The sequence below is a fragment of the Apium graveolens genome, chromosome 4 (assembly GCF_009905375.1).
Source record: "Apium graveolens cultivar Ventura chromosome 4, ASM990537v1, whole genome shotgun sequence".
NCBI lineage: Eukaryota > Viridiplantae > Streptophyta > Magnoliopsida > Apiales > Apiaceae > Apium > Apium graveolens.
The window spans coordinates 213884551-213901832 of record NC_133650.1 but is presented as its reverse complement, the minus strand read 5'-3'; positions in this window follow the sequence as shown (position 1 = coordinate 213901832).

Genomic DNA, 17282 nt, shown 5'->3' with positions numbered 1-17282 from the left:
AAAATTGGATTTCTTTCAAGTCCATCTCCCAGTCTAATTACCCTTGGATGTGTAGAGTCTTCATTATAGCATAAGCATCTTCCTTTCAGAAGTACTTCTACCTTAGCAGAATTCTTCCTCATTGGAATTTCTCTTCCATCATCCTCAGTCATCATTGGAGTATACTCTGTCATTCTTGCACCAGAAATTCTGAGTAAATCTCTTATTGTCTTCAGAATATATTCTGACCATTTCCTGATAACATCAGAATTTACCTCCAGTAGCTAATGAATATATTGGAGCTCTTTGACAGATTTCTTCAGCACGTCAGATTCAGATAATCTATAAGTTCTGCCATCAATCGAAAATAAGATCAATTTCTCTTTTATTTCATAATAATCATGAGTATCCATCACTACTTGAGCAGAGAACACTTTGTCAAGGTGCTTCTGTGTGATCTCTTCAAATGACTTGTCAGTCAATATGAATGGATCTTTAATATCAACTTCTATCCCAGTCTGGAATTTCTCTCTGTCAGAACCTAATCCAGAAGTGTCTCTAGCTTGCTTGGCTTTTACCCCAAATGTTGAAAGTTGATTCAACATCTGATTTGTCTTAGGCTGAACTGGAATAGACTTGTTCTATAGCAGCTTCTTCTTGTCTTCTAATGTTAAGCTGTCTATGTCAACTTGAGCAGTGTCAGAGGTTGATGTCTTGATGAATTGGTCAGGATTTGCAATTTCATCTGTAGCTTGTTATTCTGAAATATCTTCAGGATTTATTAAGTTCTGAACTTCTTCACTCTGAACAACTTGAGCTATGTCAGAGGTTATCTTAGATTCTTCTGTCATCCTCTTTCTCTTCAGAGTTTCAACTGTTTCATCTTCAGCAGCAGTATCATCAAAGACTTGAACCATCTTGCACACAGGATCCATCAGAATTTGAGGAATCTTTATCTTCTGTTTCTTGACTGTCTCCCCAACTTTTCCTTTTTCCTTATATTTGGGATCAATAGTAGTTTGAGATCTAGTCCTTGATCCAGGAATCTCTGTGGCAGATGTTTCTCTAATCACAATCCCCTTTTCTTTTGGCCTTGGTGGCTTTTTAGCATCAGAAGCTTTTGACTTGGTTTTGTTTTTCTCAGCAGCAAATTTAACTTCTTCTTTTCTTAATTCCTCTAAATCCACTCCTGGATTATCCTTAAGGAATAGTCTCTTGGCCAATTCTTCATCAACAGATTGAAGTTTGGGATCTTTGTAGAAGAATGTTGCTTTCTTTCCTTTAAATTTCAAAGTCTACAAAAACTTTTGTGACTCTTAGCTTCCAGCTTGGACTATCACATCAGAAGTAGTTGTCAGAACTTGATCATCAGTATTTGAAGTATCAGCATTTGTGATCAACAAAGGAACATCCTGATATGTTGCTTCTTTCCTTCCTTATTCCTCCCTTGCATAGCAGATCTATGAGAACTTGTATGTTGAGTAGGAGTCCTGCTCAGCTGCTTCCCTTGACTTTGACCTCTACTCTTTTCAGAGTTTCCCTGTCATCTCTATGATCATCCTTTTTCTTCAGTGTTTGGCTTGGTGAGAATTTGGACTTAAATACCTTCTCCCCTTTTTTGCATCATCTGTCAGGAGTAGAGAAAGAAGGAGTTCCACTGAAGATTGGATCTCATTTAACTGAGTCTATTGAGCAGCTTGATTTTGTAATACCTTATCCAGTTGGACCTGCTGTTTGTCTCGAATAAGCTCAATAGCATCCACTTTTTCTTGAATTGGTCTGATAAACCTCTTCTTGTCTTGTTTGTACATCATATCTAGCTTATCAGCTGTTTCCTGAAGTTTATCAACCTTTGCATGAGTCTTGGAGTGTAGACCTTGTAGAGTTCTTGTACTGAAAGCAGTGACCTTTAGTTGATGCTTGAAGTCCGAACTTGTCAGCAACTCATCAGCTTTTGAGACATGTTCTGTCAGAACATGTGGGCTGGGAATAAAATCAGTATCATTCCATTTATGCATCCACTCAACCCCTCTAAAGGTTTCCTCCCATGGAACTGGAGGAGCCTCTTCCTCAAACTGAAATAATGCTTCCTTTCCTGTAGGCATTGTAGTATTTACTGGAGTTGACTCTCCAGAACTTGCTATAATCTCCTCATCTTCAGATAACACCAAGGTGTGTGTGGCTGTAGGAGACTCTGAAGCAGTTTTGTCTAATTTCTGATCTTCAGTTCAAAGATCAAGAATTGGTGTTGTTGGTATCTCAACCTGTAAAATTGGGGAAGTAACAGGAGTTGGCTGTTTTGTAGTTAGAGCTTCCAGATATAGAACATTAGGTATATTCAAATTATGAATATTTATTTTAGGCCTTGTCTCTTGTTCTTCAACATCATCTGTAGCTTTGATTGGAGAGTGAAGTGGAGAAATCACAGATTCTTGTACAGGTTCTGATCTGTGGACTTCATGAATTTCAGATTCCTGAATCAGAACTTCTTCAGGTGCTGGCAGGGATTCAATCACAATAGGTTCTGATGAGATCAGAGATTCCTGATCCCCTTCATCAGCATCTTCAGCATCGTTAAATTGAATTTGTGTAAGATGCACACCTACTCTTGTCTTCCTCAATTTTGATTTTCTAGATGGAGGGGTGATATGATCTGTATCAGAATGTGAAGACCTCTTTCTTTTCTGAATTCCAGAAGCTTTAGCTGCTTTCTCCTTCTGAAGAGTTGACTCTTCAGCTTCTTGTGTCACAGGTTCTAATGCAGGAACCTGGACCTGTTCTTCCTCATCTGATTCATCTCTCAGAATCATCCTTCTCTTTCTCCTTGGTGAAGATTGAGGAATAGATTTAGCTCTTGAGGTTTTGGGTCTGGAGGATGTGTCAGATTTTACAACTGACACCTTTTGAGAAGTACCAGAGGTTGGTTTGGTTTTGGATTTGGGTCTGGACTGTGAAGTGCTGAAAACAGGTGCTGATGTTGGTGGTTGTGAGGTAGACTGTGGTTGTTGAGTAGTGGATGGTTGTGATGGTGCTACATCAGGGAATATGGCTGTGTAAGTGTCTGGGATAGTGTTGACTAAGAACTGTTTGACAGATTGGGGTATTTGGAGAGGTCTTAGTACTTCCTTCTTGTTATCAGTAGATAACAAGTCAGTAAATGCCCTTTTATGTAACTTAAAAGGTTCCATTAGGTCACTGAACACTTGTGGCTTATCAGAACAACAATAACTATAAATTAATTGACAGAACCTAGCAAAATATACTACATTTGCATATTCCTTCATTCTGTCACCAATAAATCCTAACACAACAGATGCATAGTCAAAATGAGTCTGATTAAGATGTGCATACCCTATTTGTTGACTCATGATTAGAATGGCATCGAAATTGGAGCATTTATTAGTGAAAGTCTTTGTAATGCAATCAAAGAAGAAGTTCCATTCCCTCCTGATGTAAGGCCTCTTCAATTGTCCTAGCTTGGACAAGCTTTTCTCATATCCCAAGCTTGCCATCATGTTCTGAAGAACAGATTCTCCAGGTGCTGAGTTGTAAGTGCAGTTTTCAGGCAGATGAAGAGCCTGCCTCACTGTAGTAACAATTACTAGATACTCATCTTCTCCTGATGCTTGAAGATCCAGTTTCACCTCCATCATCATAAATTCCAGTCTGCCAGAACTCCAATACTTGTTCACCAGAGATTGCTTGAGGTTGGGTCAGAGCATACCCAATCTCACTGTGAGCCAAGAAATCCTGAACAAAGTGAAGTTCTGAAGGAGCTTCATCCTTGTGCAAGATAGCAGAGTAGTTGTTTGGGAAAAACTTAGCTCCATTAAAAATAACATCCTTTGGTGCCATTTCTGTTGAAAAATCAAGTAAAAATTTTATGTTTGCCAAGTGTTTGATAAAATGCATGTAAGAGAACGTCGGAAAATAAGAGAGTGAGAAAATAAGAGAGAGAATAGAGTAAAAGAGTGGGTAAAAGATTGTATAATCTTTTATCTCTAATATTTATACTCTGCACATGGTAACGTCTCTTTTTAAATTAGAACCAGCAGTTTTTACACTTGGCAGCGTGTAATCAGTCAAAACATAAATAGTGGGCACGGTAAACATGCAGTAATTATAGCACACCTGCACATACCAAAACCAACACGCAACCCACTAAGAAATGATTATGACTGTTTTACCAAAAATAAGTCAAGTAAATAAATAATGTCACTTAAGCATCAGTATTTGCATCAGAACTTGACTATTATCAGAATTTAACGGTCATCAGAACATGGCTTCTGTACTCAAAAGGTGAATGACTGTGTCTGTGTTTCTTCACACAAATACTGATTGGTTTCTTCAGAGTTTAATCATCAGAACATAATCAGAACTTGTCCTCAGAATTTATGCAAATAATACTTAACTGTTTATCAGAAACAACGTATTCACCATAATAATTTTCATCATTTATATGGAGTGATAATGTGTGTATGTGCAAATGATCAGACAAAGATTAAAGTCTGATAAACTTCAGTATATCTTAGAAATAAGGCATAACTAAGAAAAATGCTTAAAATCTATCTTGAATTGTGAAGTCTACCGTAGAATAAAGTTATGCAAGAATCCACCTCAACTGTTTTTTCTTATTTTATGCATCTTTTGAAATTCTTTTGACAAGGGCTCCTCAGTGTAAATGAGTTACAACGGCCATCAGAATTAATGCTATTATTAGAATATTTCTCCAATAATCAGAGAATGTGAAAAGTCACCAAGAAAAATCAATTTGCTTTTCGAATGCATATAACTTAATACCAAAAATGCACTTGGATCTTCCCTTTCACATAAATTACTCTAGATCTCAAAGGAGTACCTGATTTCAATTTTTTTTCTTTTATTTTCTTCAGAAAAGTGAGGCTTATCAAGCATGTAGTTCATCCTTAAGATTTACTGACATCAGAATTTGACTGATAAGAAGCAATAATCTAGTTTGTGACTTAGTAATAAGATACATGAAGTAAATTTGACTAAGATCAAAATCAGAATTTTCTTGTGTTATTGATTTCCACATAAATAACTAATTCAAACATGGGATGCATAGTTTGTTAAAGACTACTAAGTCAGCATCTGACAAGATAATCCTCTATGGATTGAATAGTCATAGAACTTTCAAAACACTTTTAGAGTTTATAGAATCACATCAGATAATAGGTAGTGTTTAATATGTTACAATTTAAGCACAAATTACATTAAGATAAGAAAATCTGTAAATACCGATCATAAAGTCTGATGTATGAGAACAAAAACTAAATAGATTTTGAGAAAGAACCTGAAACCATTTTAAGTTCATTTACCATTCTTGTAAAAGTAGCTTCACATAGTGGTTTTGTGAAGATATCTGCTAGTTGTTGATCTGTTAGAACAAAATGCAATTCCACTGTACCTTCCATCATATGTTCCCTTATGAAATGGTACCTAATGCTGATGTGTTTTGTCATTGAGTGTTGAACAGGATTTCTTGTCATAGCAATAGCACTATGATTATCACAGTAAATGGGTATTTTATAAAATTCTAACCCATAGTCCAGTAACTAATTCTTCATCCTCAGAATCTGTGCACAATAACTTCCTGCAGCAATATATTCTGCTTCTGCAGTTGATGTGGAAATTGATTTCTGTTTCTTGCTAAACCAAGAAACCAATCTTCCTCCAAGAAATTGGCAGCTTCCACTAATGCTTTTCTAGTCTATTTTGCATCCTGCAAAATCTGCATCTGAGTAACCTATTAACTTAAAATCTGATTCCCTAGGATACTACAATCTGTTAGGCACAAGCATGCGCTAATATGTCACGCAAGTATACGCGTTCGCAAGTTATATAGAATGATTTCTAGTTCATTTCCACAGAGACTCAGACTAATTATATTTAATTAACACTCACTCACCAATGTATGATTACTTCTCAATGTCAAGACAATAACACTTAAGGTTGACTAAATAATTATTAACTAAGATTAACTACGAGAATAAAACACTTAAATAACACTTGAATTAATAATATTAAACACACATGAGATCATAACTTCATTACTACTTCATTCAATAGTTATTGTTATTACCCTTAGCATGTAATGGTGATGATATTAATCGAACAACACGAAACTGATAAAAGTCAACTTTCGTTGTACAAGTACCATTCTACCAAACATCCACAATTAAGATAAAAGTTGAATAGGCATCAATTACGTTGAGACCCTATATATCTACAGAATTTGACAACATAACGATTTAAGCGTAAGTTATTCATTATGATTACACAAGGCAAGTAAAACGGTTAGAGTTACCCACTAATCATGCATATAAATACATGAACCTATGCTAGCATGACAAGTTCTAAATCTCAAGATTCACTGTCACTTCACAAGAGATTAACAGGCTATCTTATATGTTCACGACGCACATAAGACGAATAAGCGCAACCTATGCTAGATATCATACAATCATCACATACCATGGTAATAATAATTAACTAAAGAAATCCATAGTAAATCCGCTATGACCCCATGATCACGATTAGCCCAAGATAGAACTCATCGTCACCATGGGTTCATATGTAAACATGATAATAACACGACAATATAAACTAATAAAATACTTATTAAAACCAGAGTACGTCATAAGAGCATTAAGGTTCAAAGTAAAAAAAACTAGCATCCATTGTTACAACGAATAAAAGAATCACAAGATAACATATGCTTCCTCTTCTTCATTGCAGTGTGCTAAAACGGTCTTCTTAATCATCTCTCATTGCTCCTTGCTTGATTGATACTTCTTGCTTGTTACTTCTTATTGTGAAACGTATCTGAATATTACTTATATAGAAGTCCACAAGAATCAGCCGTCTCAGAAGTTCAGTAGAAGTCAAATTATAAAAAGTAGATTCTGAATTTACGACCCCAAACGGTCGCCCCAGATCCTAGACGGGCGCCTTAGCTCCCAAGCGGCCTCCCTAGCTCCTAGGAGGGTGCTTGGCATGTTTCTGGAAAATTCTTCTTTCTGGTCCTGATTTTGCTGATTTCTTCGCACAACTTCCCGCAACTGATTCCATGTACTTCCCTAGGATTATTATGATGAATTCTTCCTACATACGCAAGTTATACCCTGAAATGCAAAAACACTAGAAAAACGCATCAAATACACAAAATACTTGATTTCAAGACATCAATTCAAGCCATTATAAGACGTTCTAAGTGGTATAACATGCCACTTATCATACCCCCAAACTTAAATTGATGTTTGTCCTCAAGCGTCACAGACTCAAAAATAAAATAAAAACATGCATGTATGAAAACTACATGAAATGCAGCGATCCCCATCGCAATGACTAAACCAACCAACACATGACATCTCAATAAATGCAATTAGGCGACTAAAGATCAATCAAATTACGCAAGCTAACATACAACTAGAAACGTGGTGTGTGCGAATGCTTAACAGATATGCTTCGAGACTAGATCAATTATCATAACTCAATTATCCTCAAGGCAATCACATGATTATACGAAGAATAAATTCTAGACGCAAAATGACTTATAACACTTCAAGGTCACTGGAGCTTATTACGGAATCATGCTTTTATTCAACACAGTAAACAAATGCTTATTTGATCGTGCAATGAGTGAGGTCCACAAAAGACTTATGCAATGGCATCCATTTAACGAGCGTTAGGTTAGCGGATCCCAGACTATAAAAGCCTTAGGTCACTAGGCACAAAGTCCCCTAACAACTTAATAACTCGAATACCAAAGAGCTCACTCGTGATCAATTATGCATTAAACCATATTTTTTTTTCTTCTTTTTTTCTTCTTTTTTTCTCTTTTTTTTGTAATTTCTGAGCAAGTGCGTTTCGCTCCATCTTGCTCAACCTTAGACTACTCACATACAATACGAGCCGGCTACTAGCCATTTGATGCCTAGCCATGACTAGCAATGAATTCCAATTTTCACTCCAATTTTATCTTTTCATGCATTTTATCATTAAGAGCCTATCATACATTCTAAGTATAAACAATAGATTAACCTCAAAAACCATCAAACCATGACAACAATCTAGTCCTTAAGCATACTCTAAGACTTAGTGAAATTACAAGTGTTTCTAGCATGCATGTCAACCTAACAAGATTCAACATCACTCTACCACTATCACTACACTCGCATCAATATCACATATCAATTAGTAAAGCAACACAAAAAGGATCATGGTATATGCATGAGCTAAATGTCATGATAAATAAAGCTATAAAAAAAATAAAAAATAAAAGTATATGGCAAAAAATATGCAACTATATGAACTAAACTATCATGAATATGAAACTACATGACACACACACAAATATGTTCCTTAACTACCACCCCCAAACATAAAATCTTCACTGTCTCCAATGAAGGTAATATAAAGGAACACAAGGTATACCTACTCAGAAAGATCATCATCAACATCACCCTCAGAGGGTGTTGTGTCAGGAGGCGGATAAGTAGAGTCCTCACCAAAAACGGGCCACTGGATGTCAGCTCCAAGGCCTCAGATAGCAGTCCCAAGTGCTAGGGTGAGCTCTTGTGCAAACCTACTCTGTGACTCATACATCACATCCATCCTCCTGGAAAGCCTCCTGTACTGGGCATCAGCCATCCCTGAACCATCGCCTCCTTGGGCTCTGGAAGAACATGCCTCGCCATGAGCCTGACTGGGCCTAGCCATCATAGCACCAGCTGCTAGACGTCCCCCTGGGAGACGATATCCCAAACCATGCTCCTCGGGCTCTCCACCCGTCCACTCCTGCATCGCATTCAGCATTGATGAATCAATAGGAGCTGCAGGCATCTGCAGCTGCTCATAAGAAGGCCAGTGGACTCCAACTGCCTTGCACAACTTCGTGACGATAGAGGCATAAGGGATGTTGCTATGCGACCTCCCCCTCAAAAACTTCAAAATCCCTTGGTAGATGAAGTCACCAAGGTCCACATAATACTCCTCATTCAAAATCCCCCACAACAACCTGGCTCTCTCAATTGTAACCTCATGTGCATGCGAAGAAGGAAAAATATTAGCACAAATAAAGGCATTCCATACACGGGCATACCTGTTCATCGCAATAGCCGGAAAAGAACGATACTTGTTAGATCTCATCTTAAACTTCCACACCGTGCCCGGCTGACAGAGAGTAGCTATAATCAAATTCGAGTTAAAATCCTCGGGGGTCTTCTCGGTCCAATTCTCCTCCTAGGGCTTCCTTCGTCGCTGCCCAATAACACGGAGAATCGCCTCGGCCTGGTAATCAACCGTAAACCCCCTTACAACAGTGTACCCATTCTTGTCAGCCTTGGCGTTCGCATAAAACTCGCGAACCACACTCATCGGGACCGCCTCCGGTGACTCATAAAAAGTAATCCACCCTTTCTCTGCAATCATCATTAATAACTCACCATCTCTCCCCGATGGCAAAAACCCCCTCTCCTTTAGAATCGGCTTTTCAGAAGCCAAGCATATTCCTCCTCAGCAGCCCTGTCCACCAATCAGGGTCTCGCAGCAGTACCCCTCGAAGAATCAGCAGTAGGAATGGTGTTGCAGCTATCAATAGTTTGAAATCTCTTAGGGGCCATTGAAACTGAGAATAAGTGTTTGAGATTTGTGTTTTGTGTGTAGGAGAGAGTTTTTAAGTTGAAAGTATATGGGAGTGTATATGGAGAGGTTTTGTGTATATATAGGGTATGATTTAGGTTAAAAATTGTAGTAAGAGTGGGGTTTGTGGCTTGTTTGTAGGAGGAAATTCGTGGGTTAATGGGGTTATGGCTGTGGTATTTTATTTTTGTGTTTTTTTTGTTTTTATTATAAGGCTGGAAAAAAATTTCTGGCAGTCGGGCTCCAAGCGGCCGCCCCAGCTTTCCAAGCGGGCGCCGCAGCTCCCAAGCGGCCGCCCCAGATCCCAAGCGGGCGCCTGGGAGGTTTCTGGAAAAAATAATTTTTGCCTTTGTTTTTTCTGATTTTTTTGGGTTTTTGGATAGAGTACTAACTTCTAAAGGTTCTAATAGTCTCAAATCTTGGGTTTCCTCCCAATAAGCGCTTCTTTTACGTCATTAGCTTGACATAGAGTAGCTCGATCAAGTTGACAATAAAACGGCACTAACCACTTTCCGATTTGCCGTGTCCCCATAATAGTGCTTTAATCTCTGACCATTAACCATGAATGCTTGGCCCAGATCGTTCTCAAAGATCTCCACCGCTCCATGTGGAAACACAGTTTTGACGATAAATGGTCCAAACCACCTTGATTTCAACTTTCCAGGTTAAAGTCGGAGACGAGAGTTGAATAAAAGAACTTGTTGCCCCGTCATGAATGACTTAGGAGATAGCTTCCTATCGTGCCATCTTTTTACTTTTTTCTTGTACATTTTGTTGTTATCGTACACTTGTAGTCGAAATTCATCAAGTTCATTTAACTGAAGCATTCGCTTCTTCCAAGCTGTATCTAGATCAAGGTTTAACTTCTTCAATGTCCAATAAGCCTTATGCTCAAGCTCCGCAGGTAAATGACATCCCTTACCATAGACAAGTTGAAATGGGGACATCCCAAGTAGAGTCTTGTATGCTGTTCTATAGGCCCAAACAGCTTCATCGAGCTTTATAGACCAATATTTCCTTGACGGACAAATAACTTTCTCTAGAATGCACTTGATTTCTCTATTAGACACTTCAGCTTAACCATTAGTTTGTGGATGATAGGCAGTAGCAATACGATAATTCACATTATATCGCTACATCATAGAAGTGAACTTATAATTGCAAAAGCAGTCCCCTCATCACTTATGATTACTCGTGGTGTTCCAAACCTTGTGAATATCTTCTTATGAAGAAAACTCAACACTACCTTTGCATCATTTGTCGATAGAGCCTTGACTTCTACCCATTTCGAGACATAATCGACTGCCAGCAAGATGTACTGATTATTGCAAATTGAGATAAATGGTCCCATGTAATCGATTCCCCAAACATCGAAGACCTCAACTTCAAGAATCACATTTAAAGGCATCTCATCATTTCTAGTAAGATTCCCAACTCTTTGGCAACGATCACACCTTAAAATGAACTGAAGTGCATCATTAAACAATATAGGCCAGAAAAAACCTGCTTGCTGTTTTTTCACCACCATAATGTCCACCATAAACTATGGAATGGCAGTCTCGTAATATCCCCTCTGTCTCACAGAATGGGATATATCTCCTGATGATCTGGTCAGCTCCTTGTCTAAACAAATATGGTTCATCCCACATGTACCACTTCACCTCATGCATAAACTTCTTCTTTTGAGCCGCATTCATATTAGGAGGCATTACATTGCTGACAAGATAGTTTACAATATATGTGAACCATATCACTTCCTCCTGAACTGTGAACAACTGCTCACCCGGAAAAGATTCGTTGATCAATGTCTTATCATGCGAAGTAGAATCGAGATTCTCCAATCTAGAGAGATGGTCAGCAACTTGATTTTCAGTACCTTTTCGATCCTTGATCTCTAAATCAAATTCATGTAGCAAGAGCACTCAACGATTAAGTCTAGGCTTCGAATCCTTCTTTGAGACCAGATAGCGAATGGCAGCGTGATCAGTGAATACTGTCACCTTTGTCCCAAGCAGATAAGATCGAATTTTTTCGAAACCAAAGACTATAGCCAAGAGCTCCTTCTCAGTAGTGGTGTAGTTCATTTGAGGTCCATTAAGCGTCTTACTAGCATAGTAGACCACATGAAAGATATTATTCTTGCGCTGCCCAAGAACTGCTCCCACTGTATTATCACTTGCATCGCACATCATCTCAAAAGGTTATGTCCAATCAGGTGCCGTAATAACTGGTGCAGTTGTCAAACTCTTCTTGAGAGTCTCGAATTCCTCCAAGCATTCATCATCAAATTTGAAAGGCACATCTTTCTCGAGCAAGTTGCACAACGGCTTAAATATCTTAGAGAAGTCCTTGATGAAACGCCGATAAATACCCGCATGACTAAGAAAACTACGGATTCCTTTCACAGAAATAGGTGGCGGAAGATTTTCAATGACTCCCACCTTGGCTTTATCCACCTCAAGACCTTTACTAGAGACCTTATGCCCAAGAATGATGCCCTGTTGCACCATAAAGTGACATTTTTCCTAATTGAGCACCAAATTAGTTTCCACACACCTTTTAACACCAAACGAAGATTATGTAAACATTCATCAAACGAATGTCTAAAGACGGAGAAGTTGTCCATGAACACTTCGACATTATTTCCAATTATATCAGAGAATATAGCCATCATGCATCTCTGAAAAGTGGCAGGTGCACCACATAAGTCGAAAGAAACTCTGCAAAAAGAAAACGTTCCAAATGGACAAGTGAAAGTAGTATTTTCTTGATCTTCTGGTGATATGCAAATCTGATTATAACCCGAATAGCCATCCAGAAGACAATAATACTCATGACCAGCCAATCTGTCAAGCATCTGATCAATAAATGGACGAGAGAAGTGATCCTTCCTTGTGGCTTTGTTCAACTTTCTATAGTCCATGCATACCCTCCATCCTGTGACTGTTTGAGTGGGGATGAGCTCGTTCTTCTCATTTGCTACCACAGTAATACCTCATTTCTTAGGTACACATTGCACGGGGCTCACCCAAGAACTGCTAGAAATAGGATATATGTTTCCTGCATCCAGCCACTTCAGAATTTCTTTCTTCACCACTTCTTTCATGATAGGATTAAGTCTTCGATGTTGCTCAACAGTCGGCTTACTACCTTCCTCTAGCAGAATTTTATGCATACAATACGAAGGGCTGATTCCTTTTATATCTGTTATAGTCCATCCGATGGCCGATTTGAATTCTCTCAAAATTCTCAAGAGCTTGTCCTCATCGTTACCTGAAAGGTCAGATGCAATAATAATAGGTAAAGTAGATGCATCACCTAAAAAGCATACCTCAGGTGTTCAGGCAATGGTTTAAGCTCCAAAGTAGGTGCTTCCTCAATGGATGGTTTGAGCTTTGCCTCAGGATTCTTGAGAACAGTAGTACCAAGAGATTCAAATGGCATGTCTAGCTTTCGCTTCCAAGGAGAAGCATTTAGATATTGTAGTTTCTCATTGCCTCATCTTTATTGTCAAATTCCCCCACTAAGGCTTTTTCTAAGACATCAGACCTTAGCACATGATCAAGTTCTGAAGTTACCGCAAAATCAATCAAATCCACCTTGAAGCACTCCTCATTTTCTGTAGGGAATTTCATCACATTGAATACATTAAATGTCACATCCTGATCTTGCACCCTTATAGTAAGTTCACCTTTTTGCACATCTATCAAGGTACGGCCTGTAGCAAAGAAAAGTCTTCCTAAGATTATGGGAATCTTTTTATCTTCCTCGAAATCCAGAATGACAAAGTCTGCAGGAAAGATGAGCTTATCCACCTTTACTAACACGTCCTCCACGATGCCTCATGGGTGTATAATAGAACGATCAGCCAATTGTAGAGACATATAGGTGGGCTTTGGATCAGGCAAATTCAGCTTTTTGAAGATAGACAACGATATCTGATTTATGCTTGCTCCCAAATCGCAAAGGCACTTGTCGAATGACAACTTGCCAATGGTGCAAGGAATGATGAAACTACCTGGATCCTTAAGCTTTGGAGGTAATTTTTGTTGCATCACAGCACTGCACTCTTCCGTTAGAGCAACAGTATCAAGATCATCCAATTTCACCTACCTTGAAAGAATACCCTTCATGAATTTTGCATAGCTAGGCATTTGCTCCAGAGCCTCAGCAAAGGGTATGTTGATGTGAAGTTTCTTGAACACCTCCAGAAACTTACCAAATTGCTTATCCAGCTTGTTTTTTTACAATATCTTAGGAAAAGGTGGTGGAGGATAGAGTTGTTTCTCCCCTGTATTATCCTCAAGAAGAGTGTGTTCAACAATAGTCTTCCTTGGTTCCGCCTCTTTCTCCTTTTGCTTCTCTTCTTCATCCACCACTTCAGCTACTCCATCTTTTGCTTTTTCAGCATCAGCAACATTTCCAGACCTTAAGGTAATAGCTTTGACTTGCTCTTTAGCTTCCTTCTTGCCTGGCACTTCAGTATCGCTGGGAAGTGTGCCAGGTTGACGATTGAGCATGGCATTGGCTATTCGACCGATTTGATTCTCCAAAGTCTTGATAGAAACAACCTGACTTTTGCACAACAGCTTTAGCTCCTCGAAATCAGCACTAGAAGGTGGAGCAGCACCTCCTTGTTGAGGATATGATTGCCTTTGAGCATATTACCGAGGTTGCGTGAATTCAGGTGGATTAAACGGTTTACTTACACCATGCTGATATGGTTGCTGAACAGTATTCTGAGTATTGCTCCAGCTGAAATTGGGATGATTTCTGTTATTAGGATGATAAGTAGCTGGCACAGGCTGCTGCGGTCGCTGATAATTGTTCATATACTGAACAGATTCATTAACAAGAGAACACTGATCCATAGCATGAGACCCTGCACAAAGCTCACAAACCATAGCTATCTGATTGACTCCATAGTTGGCTAAAGAATCGACCTTCATAGACAACACTTGGAGCTGTGCTGCAATAGCTGTAGCTGCATCAATATCCAGTATACCTGCTACTTTCCCAGGCATCATCCTTTGAGTTGGATTTTGATGCTCATTTGCAGCCATAGTTTCAATAAGATTATAAGCTTCAGTATAGCTTTTGGCCCATAAGGCGCCCCGACTGCTGCATCAAGCATGGGCCGAGATTGGGCCCCCAAACCATTGTAGGACCCAGTGATCACCATCCAGTCAGGCATACATGATGTGGACACATTCTCAACATCTCCTTATAGCGCTCCCAATCTTCGCACATAGATTCTGTTGGTTGCTGCGCAAACTGAGTAAGAGCACTCCTCATAGCTGCAGTCTTGGCCATTGTATAGAACTTCACCAGAAACTTTTGTGAAAGATCTTCCCAAGTAGTGATGGACCCAGCTGGTTCAGAATATAACCAGGCCTTAGCTTTATCCCTCAGAGAGAATGGGAAAAGCCTCAGCTTGATAGCCTCATCAGTAACACCATTATATTTGAAAGTACTACAGATCTCGATGAAATTCCTGATATACATGTTGGGATCTTCAGTCGCAGCACCTCCGAAAGAAAAAGAATTCTGCACCATCTGAATAGTGCCCAGCTTGATTTCAAAAGTATTAGCCTGAATAGCCGGATGAAGGATGTTTGAATGAAAGTCATCAATTTTAGGCCGAGAAAAGTCCATAATAGCTGGATCTGCTGGAACTATACGATCACCCATGATTACCAGTTCTTTTTGCTCACTCTCTTTATCCGAATCTTCAAAATCTATCTTCTCCGGAATATCAAGAACTGAGTCTGTCTCCTAAGCCATATCTAGAGTCCTCTTGCGAGTTCGAGAACGTGTTTGCATAAATGCTCGCTAGAGTACCTGAAACACAACTGGAAACAATAAGTAACAAGTCTTAATCAATGAGTCCTAATGACCACTGATGGTAAGTACATAAACTAAACAAATTAACGCCGAGTCCCCGGCAGCAGCGCCAAAAACTTGTTAGGCATAAAGCATGCTCTAATAATTCACGCAACTATACGCGTTCGCAAGTAATATAAAATGATTTCTAGTACGTTCCCACAGAGTTTCAGACTAATTATATTTAATTAACACTCACTCACGAATGTATGATTACTTCTCAATGTCAAGACAATAACACTTAAGGTTGATTAAATAATTATTACCTATGATTAACTACGAGAATAAAACACTTAAATAACACTTAAATTAACAATATTAAACACACATGAGATCATAACTTCATTACTACTTCATTCAATAATTATTTTTATTACCCTTAGCATGTAACGGTGATGATATTAATCGAACAATACGAAACTGATAAAAGCAAACTTTCATTGTACAATTACCATTCTACCAAACATCCACAATTAAGATAGAAGTTGAATAAAAATTAATTATGTTGAGACTGTAGGATTTTATACATCACGGAAGAATGGTAAAACAATTTTCTTGATATAAAATCCAAATAAAGGAATACAAATCGTGATTAAATCATAAGGGATCATTTCTAACCTTTAAAAGCGATCCAAGAACGACGAGCGGAGATTCCTAGCAGCTGCTCCTCAAGTGTGAAGCACTCCACCGGTATCCACCAAGAGATCAATGTGATGGAGGAGGAAGGGGTGGGAGAATTAGGGTTTTCTTAACTTTTTAGGTTAAAGCAAAAATAGGGTTTATAATAGTATATTTATAGGTAAAATTTTCAGCTAAAAATTTTCCCATAAAATATTATTATTATTAACCCTTTATTCTTATTAACCAATTAACTAATAATTAAAACACCTTTTAATAATTAATCCTTTTTCTAAACACTTTAGAAATAATTCTCTCACTTGATTTAATTTCCAAAAATTAAATTCTTAATTAATAATATTAAGAACTTTTTCTTAATTAATTTATAATCAATTAAATCTCATTTAATCAATTATTAAATTTCCCAATTAATTATTTATTACATAAATAAATAATTATCAGCCATTATTAATTAATTCCTCCACCATTAAATCATTCTCTTTTATGGTGTGACCCTGTAGGTTCAATATTAAGCCGGTAGTAGAAATAAATAATAATAAAACTATTTTATCATTATTTATATAAATTCTCTAATTCATTAAATATGATTAATTAATTAATCATATTTATTCTACATCGTGCGGGATACTTCTCAGCATATCGCGACTATCCGGATAATACGAATTCACTGCTTAGAATACTAAGAACCCATTCAGTGAATAGTTACCGTACAATCAATTCCTTCTACCCTGCAATGTCACGATTAAATACAAGGCATAGAACTTGTGTCACTATGCTTTTCCATTCACTATGCTTAGTTCTAATTAATGTAAATTAGAAACTCCATTCGAATTTCATTCACTTTGGCAAGAGATTCCTGAACTAGCATAAGTGGATCAACATTGAACATTCTCTTCCTTCACTGGAAGGGGTAGATCTTTTATTGATTATACACTATCTTCATGTACAAATTCCTATACCTAGTAGAGCCCTTATAATTATCCCTAGAGACTAAAAACTAAACCAAAGCATAGTTCAGTGTACACAAGATGACTATGATGATCTTAAGTCTAAGGATACTTGTACAACTATCACTATGTGAACAACTGCTGACACGTGAGTGAACTCTATCAGTTGTT